The sequence below is a fragment of the Zosterops lateralis genome, assembly GCF_965231275.1.
Source record: "Zosterops lateralis genome assembly, chromosome: 29".
NCBI classification, from domain to species: domain Eukaryota; kingdom Metazoa; phylum Chordata; class Aves; order Passeriformes; family Zosteropidae; genus Zosterops; species Zosterops lateralis.
Window position 1 is genome coordinate 2,655,764 of NC_139789.1, and position 13,170 is coordinate 2,668,933.

The following is a 13,170-nucleotide window of genomic DNA, read 5'->3' on the forward strand; positions in this document are numbered from 1 at the left end:
GCGCGGCCGCTGCGTCAGCGCGCACGGCTCAGGCCACGCCCCTCCGCGGCAAGGCCCGCCCCCTCTGAGCATCCGTCCTCTGGTTGGCCACGCCCCCCCTGATTGGCCACGCCTCTGCTCCGCCCATATAGTATGGCCATGCCCATATTTCTCATCAGGCCACGCCCCAATCGTAACGGGACACGCCCCCCGCGCCGCTTCCGCCCGTTCGAGCGCCGCGGCGGGAGCGGCGCCTCCGGGAGCTCCTGAGGGAGAGCCGGGCTCGCGGCGGGGCTGAGGGGGAGCGGCGCCTGAGGGAGAGCTGGGCCCGCGGCGGGGCTGAGGGGGAGCGGCGCCTGAGGGAGAGCCGGGCCCGCGGCGGGGCTGAGGGGGAGCGGCGCCTGAGGGAGAGCCGGGCCTGCGGCGGGGCTGAGGGGGAGCGGCGCCTGCAGGGCCCGAGCTTGAGGAGCCTGAGGGGGCTGCGGGATCCCAGGGAGTCTGGAGGAGCCGGCGGCTGAGGACTGGAACTGCCGGGGCTGGAGGAACAGCGTCGGGTGTTGTGGGGCTGAGGGAGCCGGGGGGTGTTGGAGGGGACGGACGGGGCTGGAGGAGCCCAGCGGTGGCTGGGGAATCCCGGGAGGGATAATGAGGCCTGAGAGGAGCTTGAGGAGCGAGGGCTGGGGGAGCCCCAGGTGTTGGAAGAGTCATGGGGGGCTTGAGGGACCTGGGGGAGCCCTTCACTGGTGTGCACTGAGCTCTGGGGTAGCAGGATAATAAAAAATAAATAAACATGCCACTTCCCCCAGCGGTCCCTGGCAGCAGACAATTTGAACTCAGTAAAACCCAGTTACACGAAGAGCAAGGAGCAGAGGGGGGACAAATTAGCCGTGCGGCTTGTTTTTCCTTTAAGCATTACCTCGTGCTTTGCCTTTGAACTTGCTGCCGGTATTTGAGCCCAGAATATTTTCTCTATGTTGTGCTGGGATATCCCAGCTGTTTGCAGCTTCCAGGCAGGATGCTCACACACTGTCTCTGAATTTAATATTCTATCCCCTGTTTTGATACAGCACAAACTGCTGCCCTGTGACCCGTTTCCCTTCTGACAACGTGAAGGATGCCACAGGCCTGTTTAATACAGGAAGGATCAAATTAATACAGGTTTTCACAGTTACTCACTGCTTTCGACATCCCAGACTGCGATGGATTGATTCAGTCACCCAGCACACAGGTATTTATCATCTCTGGAGAAGCAGGCACTGCAAAGGCCTTTCAGGAGAGATGTGGGCTGAAAATGGATGCTTGGCATTAGAGTGTTGTGCTGGTAAATACAGGGGTTTAGAGTTTTCAGTGATTATTCAGTGCTTAAGAATAGAGATAATAAATAAAGATTTTTAGAGATGTGATGCTGGTAAGGGTGGTGGGAGCCAAATACAGCTCCTAGGCTGTAGTTTTAGTTTGTGCCTGAGATCTGTTGGTTTTCTGAAATTCTTTTCCCAGGGAATTTTCTGTAAACAGGAAAAATATTTTTGTAACTGTACCTACGTTTACATCCTTTCCCTAGGAGGGACTTCTTGATGTCCCTCTGGTCTGACCAGTGTGAGTGAAGAGGTTTGTCTGTTTCACCAATCAAACTGATCTGTGTAGAATAGTACAAAAGGGAGACACATCCCAAAAATAGAGGAGTCATTTTCAGCTATCTGAAGTCAGAGTCTTGTGTCCTTGTGGTGTAAAACTAGGTTTTGCTCCTAGGTTCTGAAGCACTCATAGCTGTGCAGGAAAGAGAAGCTGGTAGCACAGAGTAAAGCCCTTTACTCCACCTGTGGAAAGGAGTATCTCAGACATATCCTTGATGTGTTGTCAGGTGAGAGAAAATCAGCATTGATCCAACCTCCTGCACTACATTTTTTTTTTTTTTTTTTTTCGTTTTTCTTCCTGGATTCTCCTGAACTGGCCCAATTTCGGTTTTGTATTACTGTTATTAACTTGAGAAATTTCATCCTTCACCCTGGTGACACAAGCAGAACCAGCTGCAGACAAATAACTCCTGTGAGTTTTGTTTTCTGCCAGAGCAGAGTTCCCAGCCCTCAGCCAGCACCAACACCTGGGTGGTGCACCCCGCTGTAAAGATGCTCCCAAACCTGCCCCGGGTTTGTCAGGATTTGTGTGTTCTCCCGGGGAATGCTGTGAGCTGGATCCTGCCTGGCAGCCCGGGGCAGTAATTAACCATTGACACCCAGCCGGTGCTGCCTCAGAATAGCTCAGCTCAGGTTGCTGCTGACAGAGCTCCAAGGGACCATCGGCTCCTGTGCCTGCCAAGCAGATCTGCCTTCTGTGACCTTCCAAAGGGAGCCTCGGGCCCCAGGGCAGCCCTGAAGGACGGAATCCCTGTTGCAGAGGACTCTGTAATCCCCAAGGAAATCGGAGGGCTGGGTTCTGATGATGTGGGTGGGCCTGTGGATCGCAGGGTGTGGATCTGCAAGGACTAAATCATCGTGAGCTGTGGCAATTTGCTTTTCCTGTCTCCTGATTACCCTGTGTTTGACGTTTCTGTGGCTCTGGAGGAGGGATGCCAGTGTCATCCTGTCTGGAGTTCAGGGGGAAGACAAGGGCTGTCCCAGGGATCAGCCCTGTGAAAAGGAGCTGGCTTTCCTCAGGTATTTCCAAGCATCTCACTCAGGTGGATGTGTCCAGTGTGTCACACCCTTCACCTGTGAAACAAGGAAATCAGACTGTTCTTGCTCTGTCTGCCCTCAGATGGGGCTCATGGTTGGCTTCTTCACTTGTGAAATTGCTTATTATTCATATTTTAAATTTTCACTTGTCACAAGCCATTCCAGACAAAAGCTTCAGAGGTGAGATTAAACAGGTCTCAAAGCCTGAAACAGATTTCCCAAAATCTCTTGCTTTAAAGCAGCAGGAAGGAGCATTCTCTGTCAAATGTAACAGCCAAATGCCAGAAAGCAAAACCTTGCCTCCTTACTCTGTTGACAGCACCTAGAGCTGTTCAGCCACAGGTTTCCTTTGCTCTCAAAGGTGCTTGATGTGATCCTGCCCAGTTTGGGCTATGCTGGCTGTTCACCTCTTGCTTTGGCAAGAGATGGTGCTCCAGATGTGTCTGTGCCATCTGGCTCCTGCCCACAGCTGGGTATCCAGGCAGCTTCTAGGATTTCACATTTAAAACATTTCAGAAATGAAATTGTGTTTCAGGCCTCAGGCACACACTGACATGAGGCCAGGCCTCTGAATGGATAAAGTGCTCTCCACTCAAGATCAAAAATAAAAGGGGAACAGAAAGGCTTGAAGCAGAAAAAAACAAGGGTCATCTTTTTAGAAGCATGACAGTACTAGAAACATGTTCAGGACTGCAAATCCAAGCCCCATAGAGCACATCACTCTGCTGAGTGAGGGGCATGTTCTGTGAGCTGGATTTATTTGTAAGAGATGTTGGGATGTTGCCCAGCCTTCCTTCCTCCCTGCTTGGACAGGTGCAGCCTGAGACCAGGGACAGGGGTGCTGTTGTCAGCAGCTGTGTGAGCCACTCCTTCAGGTTCCCAATCTGTCCCTGGGAACCTGTGGAATCCCTTTGGATCTGCCTGGTGCACTCACACATACTCCTCAAAGCCTACAGCAATAAAATGTTAGTTGCTGATTTGTTGAGCCAAGGAAATCTCCAATCCCCTTCAATGCCATGTCCTTATGATTTAATTCCTCTATTTCCTTCAAGAGAAGCCCAAAGGCAAGCTTAGAAACAGTAAAAAATAATCATGTCAGCTTCAGTCCCTTTCACTACTTATATCCCATTCCCCAGGGAAAGGGCTCCTGGTGCCCAGGAGTGTTCTGCCTCTTCACAAAGAGAATTTCACCCCCAATTTGTAACCCCTTAAGCACAAGAGTTAATAAAGCCAGGCCAACGGGAAATTCCACATGCTGGCCCCTTTGAAAGGACCCTTAACATTTGGGAGAGTAGCTATATCCAACACATCCCTAAGGACTGGGAGCTACTGGACCTGCAGTGGGAACAGACTCATCTCCTGCCACCACCACAGAGCAAACCCTTCTCGAGTACTGCCCCTGTCAGAAGAGATCTGCACAAAAAAAGCAAGAGTGAGACAAAAGCCAGGACAGGTGAGTGAAGGAAAGAGGGATTAGCAGTGACATTTGTTCTGGCCACTTGCAAAGCTGTAAAGTGCAGCAGGATGGAGTTTTGCTTTTCTGTTTGGGAACTGTGGGAGTCTGAGGAGGATGCTCTGTTTGGAATGGAGAAAGAAGGTCTGGTGATTATTACCAGATCTGTCATCTGGCTCCACCAAACTTGCATATTATAAGAAATACAAGAAATAGAGTTAAACAAATAGATGTGTACCACAGATAGAGATCCCCCCCTAAATCCCACTGTCATCCTCCCTTGCCTCTGGATCAGAACACTGGATGTTGGTATGTTGCTGCTCATGACACGAAAGAACAACACTCACGCCAGGTTGAAGTGAGGAGTGAAAGAGAGAGTTTATTATGATTTGGGGTTTAAGTAGCATTTGGAATGTGATCAAGGATTGGGAGATGAGAGGAACACCCCTCTGACTCCAGTGGTCAAACCAGCAGTCCATCACAGAGAGGAATGAGAAAACAATCTACTTTTGTTTATATTAAATAAGTGAGAAACTCCAGTAGAATTATGTAAACAATGATCAGAAGGCTGAAATCAGGATGGCATCGGTGTTTCTCCCTGCAGCCCTGAGAGCTGAGTTTGGGATCTCAGCTCGCTGGTGCTGCTGCTCCACAGATTCAGAGTTCTTCCCTCAGACACAGTCACAAGCAGCAACCTGGGGCTACAGAAAACATCCACACATCTGTCACATCTCCAGAGATCTGGAAGTTGAGCTCTGCTGTCCCCAGGTGCAGAGCATTGACCTAAGAAAGAGGTGGCAAAGGAGACAGGAATAGCGAGGCCTGAGGTGGCTTTTCTGTCCTCAGCCTTCAAGGCTGTGGCTGCAATGTTGTGGATCTTTCAGTCCCTCTAAGCCAGAGACTGACTGTACCTTTGTACCTGAGGAAGAACAGACAGTCCTGTGTCCTTCATCCTCAGGAAGGTGATGTGAGGACTGTTCTTTGGGATGCATATCCTGGATAATAAACCTGGCTCTGCCAGAAATCACATTCCAGATGCACAAACTGTGATCCATGGCAGCAGAAACAGCACAGCTTCCTTTTCCAAACACTTCCACACACCTCACCTCAGCTATAAAATGAGAGAGGGGCTCACAAAATGAGGGATTCTCAATGCTCCTGGGATTTAGGAGAATGCTTGTGACTGGGAGATGTCTGAGTGCCTAAACCTCCAGGACTGCCAAGCTGTCACAGCTCTTCTCAGGCATGAAAACAACTTTCCAGCCTCAAAAAGTGGAGAAGGCTCAGCAGAGTGCCCAGGAAGGGTGTGCAGTATCTCAAAAACTTCCATATTGCAGACAATCATGGAGCCATCCTGGGGAGCTGCCACCAGCAGCTGGCAACTAGGACCAAGTGCCATTTCTGTCATGCCAGCTGTGACACACAGAGAGGAGGGAGATGCTGCTCTTGCTGCCACAGACAGAAAAAGGGACATTTTTTGAGCTTGTTTATGTGCTCTGCTTCCCCAGCTGGAACCCCTGGTCCTGTCTGAACCCCGTGCTCTGTGCCAGGAGCAAGATTAGGTTCCTGCAGACATATCTAGGTCAGTGTGTGCTGTTGTTGTCCTGACGACAAAATGACCCACTTTCCCCTCATTTGTGGAATCAGTTGCCAATGGGGCCGGGGCATGGCCAAGCACAAAGGCTCAGGACCTTCCTCCTGCCTTTGTCTCCGCGCTGGGTTCCTACAGAAACAAGGGTTTTTCTCCTCCTTTCTCTGCTTATTGTGTTTCTTGCATCTCATTCATAACAGCTGGATAATTAGAAATATTGTGGGGCTGTATCTGCCCCAGGAATGATCCTACCTTTGAGGATCCCTGTGCAGAGCCCTGTGGGGGTTGTGTGTAGGGCCCCACCCGGAGAAATCCAGAGAGTGGGATGAGCACAGGGTAGGGACAGACCCTGCACCAGCTCAGGCACTGCTGGCACAGCCCCCTGAGCTTCAGGTAGGGAGGAACCAAGGCAAGAAGCCTGGCCAACACTTCTGTGTGGATTATCCTCATCCCTGAGAGGGCAGAGACAGAAAAACCTTTTAGAACGTGGCTCTGGTGAGGCTGTGAGAGCAGCCACAGCTGCATTTCTGTGAGGTACAATGTGAAATGAGCCCAGCTGGCCTGATCTGGTAATACAGGGACGGCTCCAGGGTAAAACCTGGGAAATGTAGAGGTGTGGGTTTTTCCCTGAGGAAGGAGTGAGTGTTGCAAGGAGAGGACAGGAACAGCACTCTGTGCCCTGTCCTCTGGTTTGCTTTAAAGCTGCAAGGGAATCCAGATAGCTGACAGTGCAAGAATCTTTTTGTGAATCCCAGAATGGATAAATTTGTCGCTGGTTTTAATCCTTCTAAAAGTACTTTTACTTGGAAAGGAAAAATCCAGTTCTTTCCCAAGGTGAACACTTGTGTCCCACTGTTGTCCCTGGGATGAGTGTTACCTTCAGGGCTCTGTGTACCGGGGGCTGCAGGGTCAGTACACATGGCAAACTCATCAGCAACACTCTCCATTCCAGAGGCAGTGATTTTATAGCAGATCCAGTTCATATTCCCTGCAGGGAGAAATGCTATTAGAGCAGAGAACATCAGCCCTGAGAATGCACCATTATTCTGAAAAGACTGAAGTAAAAAAGTGCTGTTTTGGGGAAGGAAGGGACGAAAGAATGAAGAGCCGCTTGCAGGGGAGCTGAGACTGCTTTGCTGGGGATGTGGAGGGCTCCCATTGTCACAGCTCCTTCTGTAACCTTTTAAACACTCCATAGTTCGGTGTTTTTCTAAGTTTAGTATATTTAAAAATATGCTTTCTTCCTGGTGTTTGGAGTATCTAGATGCTTTCTTTCAGCTGCTAAAGAAGTGTGGTGATAATTCTGGGATAACAGAGTTAGCGGATTTCTCTTCTCCAAGCTTCCTTCTCACAGCCCAGCAGAAAAGGTTCTGATCCTTCCCTGTGGCTGTAGGCACAGAGCAAAGCACACCTCTGTACTCCCCTTCTCCTCACCCAGCACATCTCTTTTGTTATCCTCAATTCCTCCAGCATGAAGGAAATGAAGTGACAATTCACTCAACTTCCTCAGGTTTGGGCCAGTGGCAGAGAACCAGAGGGGCTGAGGGGAAAACCAGAGCAGTGGGTTTGAAATGTGGTGTGTGGATTGATCTGTTTGTTTTCACAACCTCAGTGCCAGACACCCAGCTCCTGGTACAGAGACAGCCCTTCCAGGGCTTCCATTGTTTTCCTGTTGGCAGGAAGTGTTTTTCCTGATAAATTTCTCTTGCTGCAATCTAAGGCAGGCTGCCTTTCTGCAGAGGAATAATAAATTGCTTCCTGCCTTGCTGCAGTAGCATTTTACATGTGTTAAGAGTGAACGGCAGAGTCTGTAAAACTTCTATAGATCTCCTTGGTTGTGGATAATGGTTTAAAAAAATAATAATAAAAAATATATATAATCTTGAACATTGGAAGCACTGAATAGAGTTAGTTACTATTATTTCCATTGTCTTTTGTTTGCAGACCCTGTCCAGCAGCCTGGAGAACACAGAGCTCTGCTCTAGAGCTCACAGGTATGGAAATACCTGCTGATATTCCTCACCTTTCTCTCAGCACTCAAGGTCCTGCTAATGAGTGGCAACATGAGAGATTTCTTCATTCCCCAGCTCCAGGTCCCCTCCTAGAAACCTGCCAGGGGAAAATGCCTGTTGATTTGGTCTTGTTTTGATAGATAATGATCCTGCACCACTTCAACAAATTGCCTGGGAAGAAGCTCCATGTCTGACAGCCCATTTCTGCAGGGAAAGTGGGATATAGGAAAAGAAATTATTTATCCCCTTCTGTCTGTTTACACTGACACCCACAGAGGGAGGGTGAGGAGTTTTCTGGCTCTCCTGAACAAGTCACCAAAAATCCTGGTAGCTCCTGTGCCCCCATGGCAGTGCCAGCTCAGGGCTTACACCCTGGATAAGCCATGGAGATAATTTCCTCCTCCAAGTAATCCCAGAACATCTCCTGCAAGGCTCTGGTTCAGATAGGCTGCCAGGCATGAGGGGAATGTTACCCTTGCTAAATATATGTAAGAACACATTCACAGGCTTAAAGAACTGAGAGCTTTGGCTGTGTTTAGACAGATTGCCCATGAACAGCAGGAAATACAGGCTGTTCCACCAGCTCCAGCAGCACTCACTGTGAGGGAGCAGAACAGCCAAGCCTGAGAGACACAAGGTTGGTGCTGTGGGACCTCTGCAGTGTCCCCCAGACAGTGCAGGGCATCCTGGGCTGTGCCAGCACCAGCTCTGAAGGGGAGCTGGCAGATGCCCATTTCTGGGCTCCTGGAAGCCCAGCTGGAAGAGCAAGGCTTGTCCCCCCAAGGGAAGCTCTGATGGAAATGGGCCCTTTGAGCTGGGCTTAGTCTGATGCCAAGGGCAGCTCCAGCATCTCCTCACTTTCTTCACAAGACAAGAATCCTGCTTCAGAGTGTGCACAGTGTCAGGCTCTGCTGTGGGGATGGAAAGGATGATGTGGAGGGCCAGTGGAATCTCTGGGCACCAGCGCCAGGCAGCAAACTCTCCATGGAGAACAGGAGCAGCACCAGTGTCTGAGCCACAGTGGGACACTGAGCAGGAGTTTGCTGAGGATCAGGAGTAAACCACTGCAAGCCTGGTTGGTCTGGAGTGGAGCTGGTGGCAAATCAAATGTTAAACAGATTTGTGAACAAATATCCCTCAGCAGGCTGTGAAGGGCAGAACTGAGCTGGGATGTCCCCAAGAATAGTCACAACACTGTCCTGCTCTACAGCAGTTTGCACCTACTCAGATAATTTGCACATTCCACAGCCTGGTGGCCCATAAAGGATGAGACTTGTGTGGGGTTTATCGTTGTCCTGCCTGATACACTGGAAAATAACCAATAAATTACCCAATAAATTCTGTCTCCCAGAGGAAAACCTGCAGTTCCCCAGGACCAGAGCTGTGTGGTGGCCCAGCTCCTGCAGAAGCTGCCCTGGCTCCTCACTGATCTATTCTTGGCATTGAAGATTCCCTAAAACCTGGTGGTGATTTGTGACAGCAGTGAACTGCTCACAAAGTTGTTTCAGGTGTTTATTATTGTCCTTGTGCTGAGGGTTGCTGGAGTCTTTACTGCAGGACACAGTTTGTACTGGGAGGTGCTGGGGACAGTGGCTTGTAATTCTTGCTTTGAGGTTGCTGAGCAGCTGTTCTGCTTCACTGTCTGAACCAACCTCTTTTTCCAGCAGCTCACTGGTTCTCCTTTGTCTAGTTTGCCTCTTGGAATCCTCAGGTGTCTGTAGTGGTGGTTGCTCAGAATTCTGACCTTGCAACAGGTAGACAAGGGCCAGAGTTCATGCAGTGCTGCAGATTTTGGGAATATGTTTCCTGACTAAATTTTAATTAGTTGTTTTAATTAATTGTAAGCAGTGCCCACTTTTTAGCTTTTTTTTCTTAGTAAAGTTTCTTCACAGGCTCTTCTTGTTACTTTGATCACTAAATCAACAAAACCTCAAATTGCTAAACTAACACTGACCAGGTTCAATAAACAGAGCCAAAGGATGTTGAAGCTTGGACATCTGGGATCTTCAATTTATGGCCCTTCAAGGACTTTGGAGTAACCAGAAGATACAGAGGAGATTAAGGCCTGGAAAGCTCTCCCTATGTGAGAAGTAGATAATAAAAAGACTGAGGAATGTGGATCAAATTAACATGAAGAGTGAGAAATCAATAACCAGTGGAGGATAGAATACTAATTAACAAAGAGAGTTATGTCACTTGGAACCAATGAACATTGATTTCTTTGTTTGCTAAAAATAAGTGACAAAGTTTTGTACCAGGGTCTGTGTGGAGGTTGGAGCTTTGTCAGCCACACACACAAACCCTGGACAGGAATAAAGTAATTCCTGACTCACTGACACTAAAAAGGCAGCACTGGGGGATTTATTTATCCCAAGGATTCGGGTGACACAGAGACAGCTGGGATGGGGGCTGGATTGCCAGGGAGGCTCAGAAAACTTGCTGATAATCACAGCAGCCTTGTGGCTTCCCTGCTGGATGGGGACTGAGCCCAGCCTGCCCCAGGCTCAAGGACAAGGGCATTTCCAGAGGTGAAAATGAGGCAGTGGAGCAGAATTGGTCTGGGGGCTCTCAGTGATGTGTGAAATGGGCTCTGGGATGGAGAAGAACCTCGGGAACAGGGCTGAAAATTGTGGTTGGGACTGAAAGCTGGGCCAGGGAAGGGTGAGACCCTGGAAAGGGCAAGACCCTGGGGAGGACCAGCATCCACTGCCCCCAGAGCCTGGAGGCACAGAGTGAGCTCAGAGTGTAAACCCACAGTGAGACCTTTGAGCAGAGCCTGTCAGGGGCAGGGAGCACTGGAAGCTCGGTGGGTGGCTCTGCTGAGAGCTGCAGGGACTCACCGAGGACACTGTGGGTGTCACCTGTACATGTGACAGCTCTGCCATGGGAGTTCAGGCTGCAGCAGGGCTGGCTCAGCTCCCATCCCTGTCCCTCTGCTGTTCATCTCTGGTGGAAGTGACTCCAGAGAAATCAGACAAACTTGCACAAATACTGAATGAGTTATTTATTTATTTGTGCCTTCAGTTATACCCCTTGAGACTTTGTGTTTAGCAAAACTTTCTCCCTTTCTAAAGCCAAAAGAGCCCAAGGAGCCACCTGGACCTTCTGCAGGTGCCTGAGCCTCCCCTGGTGCAAGGCTTAAAGCTCTGGGTGTGGATTTCTCCTCAGGGCTGTCACCAAAGTGCTTCAAGGACACTGAGCTGGGCTGGGGAGCTCTCAGGGCTTAGGAGGAGTGAGCAGAGGATTTAAGGCAGGAGCAGGGAGCTGGTGCCAGCCTGCAGTGACACCCTGCTCTGTCCCTGCTGGTTGCTATGGCATTTTCATTTCTGCTGCTTTGCAAGGGGGATTTGTGTTTTTTTCCTTGGTTACTGAGCAAACCTCAGTAGTATGGAGGAATAGTCACTACTGATGTAAAAACAGTGAGATGGGGAAAATTAAGATTAATTTTTAGATGAGTCTGAACATCAGCAGTAGAGAATCACAGAAGGGACCTTGAAGATCATCCTGTTCCAGCCCCCTCACATGGGCAAGGACATGCAGCTCTGATTGCCAGAACTCTGCAAGAGACACTGGGATATTCAAAATCTCTTGCTAAGGATTTCTCCTGTGAAAAACTTGGGGATTTTGGGCTGTGGATGACCCAGTAAACGACTTGGTCTTTGAGGACAAGGAACCTCATCACTGCAGGTTATTTGCTGTGACATTTCAAGCTCATATTCTGCCACAGAAGGATCTCCCATGTTTAAATAGCCTCTTTTATGCTAGAAATTCTGTGCAAATTAGTGTAATTAGGATTAAATTACCCCTGAAGTATAGCCAGTGGAATTTATACCTGGCACGTTTTTTCCAGTTGAATTCAGAAATTAAAAGATTATATAAACCCTCATGTCCAGGTGTTTGAAGGTGATGAGCCACCTGAATCAAACCTCCTCAGCCTTGAAATCCAGACAACTCAATCATACAAATACACTTTATTCAAAAGTCCTAGTCCTCAAGTCAGGAATGTGAATCACAGAATCATTAAATAGGATCCTAAAATATCCTGCATGGGAAGGAACCCAGAGGGATCATGGAGTCCAACTCCTGGCCCTGCACAGGCACCCCAAAAACCCCACCCTGTGCCTGGGAGGTCCCAGAGAGCAGCCTGGAGCTGGATGGAAGCAGCTTTTGGACAAGGGATGGAGGGACAGGGCACAGGGAATGGCTTCCCACTGCCACAGGGCAGGGCTGGATGGGATTTGGGAAGGAATTGTTCCCTGGGAGAGTGGGCAGGCCCTGGCACAGGGTGCCCAGAGCAGCTGTGGCTGCCCCTGGATCCCTGGAAATGTCCAAGGCTGATATTTTGGACAGGGTTTGGAGCAGCCTGGGACAGTGGAAGGTGTCCCTGCCATGGCAGGGGGTGGAACTGGATGAGTTTTAAGATCCCTTCCAACCCAAACCAATCCAGGAGTCTATGACTGAAGAAAAAATAAAATGAAAACTTTGGATTGAGGTATTTTGGATTGCTTGGTTACAGAATACAGCACAGCAGCATTGATCCAGGAAAACACATTTCTTTCACCTTGCTGCAGCAAATCCTCCAGCCCATTTTAAGCCCCCACACTGTGCTGTTGGGCAGCTCAGCAGTGAGAAAGAGCCCCAATAAAAGGCAATTCTGCTCCCAGGGAAGCTTTTCATACACAGTCGAGTTTGAAATTCTTACACTGCTTCTCCCCTGCTGTGCCTTTTACAAGAGAGATTCCACTTTCCAGAGAAATCTGTGTGACATCTTTTAAGTGATGTATTCACTGAGTTAAATCAAACAGCCAGCTAGGAAAGTTTCAGATAAATTAAGAAGACAAAGCAAATAGAAAGGAATTAATCACATAAATGCACACAACCACAAGCATCAGAGCTCTCCCCCAGCAGCCTCCACAATATTATGTTCACTGATACTTTTCATACCTGAAAAATTAAAAGGTCTAGGGAATATAAATAAATATATATTTTTATACAACAAATTTTTTTCATATGAGATTAAAATTACTTCAGATTCAAAATTATTCTCTCCCCGAAATTATGTAAACTTCCATGGCATTACAGAATCATGTAGTAGAAGAGAGAGTGCTAAAATTAGGAAGGGGAATGGCTCTATCTGCAGCTTTCCTTGGGACTGGCCTAAGTGAAAAGTGATCACTGATGAGGCCTGTGCCAGTGTCAGAGAGGAAAAAGCTCCCTCGGGGTGGGAATTCTCCTGTCTGCACTGCTGTCCCACAGGGAGCAAGGCTGAGCACAAAGCCCTGGAATAATTCATTAGCTCTCACCAAGGCTGCAGGAGTTAAAGGAAATTCTTGGGTCACTTTACACTCCAGCCCACAGGAATTCCAAACCTCACAGTGAGAGAGTGGGTTTAATTTGTTGTCTTTGAGTGAAAATTCGCTCACAATGTTACATCCTTCATCCCAAAACTGTTCCCAAAAATGT

The 13,170-nt window shown here is 48.8% G+C and overlaps 1 long non-coding RNA gene across 1 annotated transcript; it reads left to right on the plus strand.

The window, feature by feature from the left end:
- Positions 1 to 1,124: 1,124 nt before the first annotated feature.
- On the plus strand, positions 1,125 to 1,890 carry LOC310920254. Its single transcript, XR_014591958.1, has 3 exons — positions 1,125 to 1,207; positions 1,541 to 1,587; positions 1,729 to 1,890. It is a non-coding gene; the product is annotated as an uncharacterized lncRNA (long non-coding RNA).
- Positions 1,891 to 13,170: the final 11,280 nt, after the last annotated feature.